Source organism: Saccostrea cucullata, unplaced genomic scaffold (assembly GCF_032062105.1).
Source record: "Saccostrea cucullata isolate Sc308-1 unplaced genomic scaffold, CSIRO_AGI_Scuc_v1 ctg3845, whole genome shotgun sequence".
Lineage (NCBI taxonomy): Eukaryota > Metazoa > Mollusca > Bivalvia > Ostreida > Ostreidae > Saccostrea > Saccostrea cuccullata.
Window position 1 is genome coordinate 44,496 of NW_026931912.1, and position 5,720 is coordinate 50,215.

The 5,720-nt window shown below is 31.9% G+C and overlaps 1 long non-coding RNA gene across 1 annotated transcript; it reads left to right on the top strand.

Annotated features, from left to right (window-relative positions):
- Positions 1-4,109: 4,109 nt before the first annotated feature.
- Positions 4,110-5,411, top strand: LOC134234005 (uncharacterized). Its single transcript, XR_009985098.1, has 3 exons — positions 4,110-4,189; positions 4,573-4,704; positions 5,295-5,411. It is a non-coding gene; the product is annotated as an uncharacterized LOC134234005 (long non-coding RNA).
- The last annotated feature ends 309 nt before the right edge of the window (positions 5,412-5,720 follow it).

Consider the following 5,720-nt stretch of genomic DNA (forward strand, 5'->3'; position numbering starts at 1 on the left):
TGTAAGTAGCTTGAAGAAGCTGGCATGGTCTGAGATGTAGTATGATGCAGACAAGGCCCTTTTCAAGTCCTGTAAGTAGCTTGAAGAAGCTGGCATGAAGTATGATGCAGACAAGGCCCTTTTCAAGTTCTGTAAGTAGCTTGAAGAAGCTGGCATGGTCTGAGATGTAGTATGATGCAGACAAGGCCCTTTTCAAGTTCTGTAAGTAGCTTGAAGAAGCTGGCATGGTCTGAGATGTAGTATGATGCAGACGAGGTTCCTTTTCATATTCTGTTAGTAGCATGAAGATGCTGGCATGATCTGAGATGTAGTATGATGCAGACGAGGCCCTTTTCAAGTTCTGTAAGTAGCTTGAAGAAGCTGGCATGGTCTGAGATGTAGTATGATGCAGACAAGGCCCTTTTCAAGTTCTGTAAGTAGCTTAAAGAAGCTTGCATGGTTTGCGATGTAGTTTGATACAGACAAGACCATATAGAATTCAGTAAGTAGCTGGAAGAAGCTGGCATCGTTTGGGATGTAGTTTTACAAAGACAAGACCATATAAAATTCAGTTAGTACTTTGAAGAAACTGTCATGTTTGAGAGGGTTTGATACAACGAAACCACTTAAAATTCAGTTAGTAGCTTGAAGAATCTCGCATGGTTGGAGATGTAGTATGATGCAGGCAAGAAACTTTCCAATTCTGTAAGTAGCTTAGATGAAGCTGGAATGGTTGAATGGTTCATCATGTACATTGATCAAAAGATTATCTTTTGAAATTTTTAAAATTTTCGAAAAAGTTAACATTGTTTGGAATGTTCGTAGTATTGACTAGTATATTTAGTCAAAGACTTTCAAAAGACCTGTAAGTATCTTGATGAAGCTGGAAAATTCCGAGATGTATGGTTATGTAGATAATTCTGTTCGTTGAATTTTTAAGTATTTTCGAAGTTGACATGACTTTAAATATAGTTGCTTTCTTGTCTTTTGAAGATGTGTAAAATCATAGTATCTCATTGAAGCAGGAAACTCGTTTTATCGATAAATACAAGTATATAAACTTCAAAAGATATACAAAAGTGCAATTTGTTTGAGATGTATTTGCAGACATATTTGAAATTTCAATTGACAAAGCGAAACTACTGTGCTTGCGTATTTATATTTTAATAGCTTAACTACTAATAGAGCATTGTCTTGTTTCTGTTGTTGTCTTATTCTGTAAAGGAGGCCAAATTGTAACTGTGCTTCTTATAATCGCAGGCTCTGCTGGATTGGATTCTAAGCGTTTAGAAAATAATTTAGGAATAATAAAGCAATTTGATATCACAATCTGATTTTGAAATTTTTTGGAGCAAAAGTTTTTTCAGGTATCTTTGGTCAGGACACACGGACCAGATGTTTTGCAAAATTTTCATTGAAGGATTTGTCTGAAGACTTCCAAAGCTGCGTTTAAAATCAAGGTTCGGACAAATCACCTTTAGTCGAAATCAAAGAGGAATAATGTTTACATTCTGGTAGGTGTAGTTCAGTTCATTTTTCCTATTGGTAATAACCAAGAGATGTTCAGAAAACGTTAATAATAATGTTTGATCAGATGAGTATAATTTATGATTGATTTAAATTTATTTTGTATCGTAAAAGTTATTTTTATGTATCTGGAAGTCACAATTTTGTAAAAGAAACGGAGAATTCTGTAAGCACTCCAACTTTTAAGTTTATAGAAGTAATTTTTTATTCTTCATAGTGTTTTAACGGGGTTGCTATCTGAACTGCAAATGCTGATATGTATGATTCACTGATAAAAATCAACGTAGAAAACTTTTTGAGTTCTTCTGAAGAATTCATGGTAAAAAGGAAAGAAAACTCTTCAGTCAGGAAGGATAACTCTTTAGTTTAATGATTTATTCAAAAAGTCATGAAAGTCTCCAAAGGAAGCTTAAAATTAAAATCTTTTTATACAACAAATTGAATTTCATGCAACTTAAGGTTCTTTAATACTCTGATAAGAGAGATAACTCTGAATGACATAAATGTCTGATATTCCTTTATAGATTTGCAAGTAGAAGTGTCTTTTTTGTCCAATTGAATGTATTTTACTTATAAATACATTCTTTTTTGGAAAATCATTAGGTTCAAGCAACATTTTATACCATTGAGCAGACTGAGTGTTTATGAATCTTAATGTTATTGAGAGTTCTTTGAACGTTTTTATACAAATGTCCTCGATCTAGCCTTTAATGCCAATTTTTAAAAGTTTGATATAAATTTATATTGATTTATGAAGTTTTGCATTCATAGCAAACGCTTTATAAACTACAGTATTTATGCATAATAATAATTGTGCAGTATACATAGAAGAAATTAGAGTTCAACTCAGTATATAAATCTGTGCAGTTTTCTTCAATTGTTTGGAAACCTATAATTTTTAACATAGATATAGATCTAATTGTTAAAAATTTTCGTTTTGAAAATGCATGTAATAGCAGAATTCATTTGCATTACTGAAAAGTTATATTTTTATTCTCCTATATAATATTAACTTTTCTTTATGAGGTTTGAAGAATGATCAATGTGGATAAATACGCATCACTTTAAGAATTCTGCGACATTTTAATAATTTTCAATTATTCAAGGTCTGGTTTGAAATAAGTAATAATTGGATTACCTTGAAGCCTTAATATCTAGGGGTGGGTCATATACGTTTTGATAATTTTATGTCAATGCTTTCTTTATCGTCGAAGTCTGTTGCACTCGCGCATGCGAGCTCATCCTATATAAAGTGTTTTTGAGTTTTATTTATAAATAATTTATGTTCGTTTGAACTGGTGAATTTAGAACATAAATATATTTATAAAAGTTATGGTAAAACACGTGTGTTTGTTTTGTATGCAAATTAAGTCCATCGATAAAGGAGATCGATTGGTTGTTTATTTGTTTACGGGTGAATAGGTTGAATCCGTGCTACGCATGATTCAGTCACGTATAAGGTAGATTTTCGGGTGTTTTAAGTTATTCGAAGTTCGCTGCTACATTGCAACAGACTTATCCCCCACCCCACCCACCCCTTCCAGTATGATCGATATACTGAACATGTTAAAATGTTCGTTTTAATGTTGACTGTCGCTTTATTTGTATCTTTTTCTTTTGTAGAATGATATGGATTTCAGAAGCTAAGCTAAAGACTTTGCTTTGTATACTGTATACTCTTCATTAAAGTCTGTTGCACTCGCGCATGCGAGCTCATCCTATATAAAGTGTTTTTGAGTTTTATTTATAAATAATTTATGTTCGTTTGAACTGGTGAATTTAGAACATAAATATATTTATAAAAGTTATGGTAAAACACGTGTGTTTGTTTTGTATGCAAATTAAGTCCATCGATAAAGGAGATCGATTGGTTGTTTATTTGTTTACGGGTGAATAGGTTGAATCCGTGCTACGCATGATTCAGTCACGTATAAGGTAGATTTTCGGGTGTTTTAAGTTATTCGAAGTTCGCTGCTACATTGCAACAGACTTATCCCCCACCCCACCCACCCCTTCCAGTATGATCGATATACTGAACATGTTAAAATGTTCGTTTTAATGTTGACTGTCGCTTTATTTGTATCTTTTTCTTTTGTAGAATGATATGGATTTCAGAAGCTAAGCTAAAGACTTTGCTTTGTATACTGTATACTCTTCATTAAAGTCTGTTGCACTCGCGCATGCGAGCTCATCCTATATAAAGTGTTTTTGAGTTTTATTTATAAATAATTTATGTTCGTTTGAACTGGTGAATTTAGAACATAAGCGACAATAGTTTTGTGTTTACCATTGACTTTTGCATTAAAAGAAAATCTCTCTGAATTGCTTTGAAAAATAAAAACAAAAAGAAATATATCGAGGAATGAGTGTTCGGATTATCAGCTTCCATCTTTAAAAGGAAATGTAACTACAATGTATTCCAATAAGATTTCACTTTTTCTTGTAAAACCACATTCGACAGTCTTCATTCGAATCATCTTGACCAATGACGGTTTAATGTTTATGGGAATGGAAGATAGTCATATTGATATTCATGTATACAAATTAAATGCACCACACGCCCACATTCATTTTGAATTGCCTCTAAATTTATAGTTTCATTACTTGATCTACAGAGAGGAGGAAATGAAAACTTGTTTTTTCTTCGTTGTGATTCTTATTTCAGTATTCAAATCCGTTGAATGTGAGTATATTGTTTGAGGGTATATAGCTTTTTTGAAACATGCCTTATTTGTATTTTTTGTTTTAAAAACTAATTATACAGTAAAAATAAATTATGGGAAGATCAAAATTTCCATCGACATATAAACAGCAATGTAAACACCTGGTATAAATGAAATGGTTTATTGACTATTACATTTGGGTATACCTTAAACATGCTCGATTTCAAAGAAAATAACGACTGTTATAGTATATTTTTGCTTAAGATTAAATCAGTTTACGTTTAGAAAAATTATCATAAAGGAAAATCATAATTAATATAATACAACAATTGTATCATTTAAATGAAAATATGATTTGTTATTTCATATCTATTATTTATGACACTTAACTCTTTATTATAAGCACAATGCGTTCACCTTGGGAGACTGTATGAGCCGGAAGTAAGCTTCCCAAAGGGTGATGGTTGCAATGCCTGTAAATGTTCTGATTCTGGAAGAGTAAGGTGTACAGATAGAAGGTGCCATGAATATCCAAGTAAGACTTCATTCTTCCTTTCAGTTTGGTTTGAAAGTAAATGTACCTTGAAGATTGTCATCATATTACTATTTTCGACTTAAAATATCACTGGTTTAGTTATTTTCAATATGACAAAATTTTTAACGAAATTTTACTTTCTCAAATCGATCTCTATGGAAACAATGTATAAATGTTTACTCAAAAGTGTCATATTGTTTTTTTAATAAATATAGAAATAAACTTAAAGGTTATAAATATTCCAATTCAAGACAACAACGTTGCCAGTTGAAAATGCATATTTGGAGTAAATTTTTGTATTCTTAACACATTGTACCTTATGTATCTGTTCTTTTTTCATGTGTCCTAAAAAATTCTGTGTTTTGTACAATTGCCATGTATATAATGATTTCTACAAGCTTTCCATATTTTAACTTTTCCTCCCTCTTGGTTATCTCACTTAAAGAACTAATAACAAACTTAGTTAAAAATCATGCTGACTTTAATAAGTTTGTATTGTTTTTTATCTGATTATTTCAAGAGAACCTACACAAAGCGACAAAAAAGTACATATATAATTATAACATGTCAAGAATTGTACTCACGGACAGAATGTCGTCACAATGGTAAACTGTATGAGGCTGGGAGTCGTTTCTCTGCCAGAGACGGGTGTAATGAGTGCACATGCACTACCATAGGAGTCCCACAGTGTACAATGTACAATTGCTATCCAGGTATGAACATTATATAGTGTACAATGTACAATTGCTATCCAGGTATGAACATTATATAGTGTACAATGTACAATTGCTATCCAGGTATGAACATTATATATGAATATGCCGTCTGTCTATATTTTTCTAAAAAGTGTTTAATGTTTGAGCATTGTATTTTCTATGTTTCTGTGTCTTATTGTGATATTTGGGTTCAATACTTAGACCCCCTCCCCTCAAAAAAGGGATTTTATCTATGTCATATTTGAGAAATATATACTCAGACTCCCTCCCCTCAAATAAGGGATTTTACCCATGTCATAT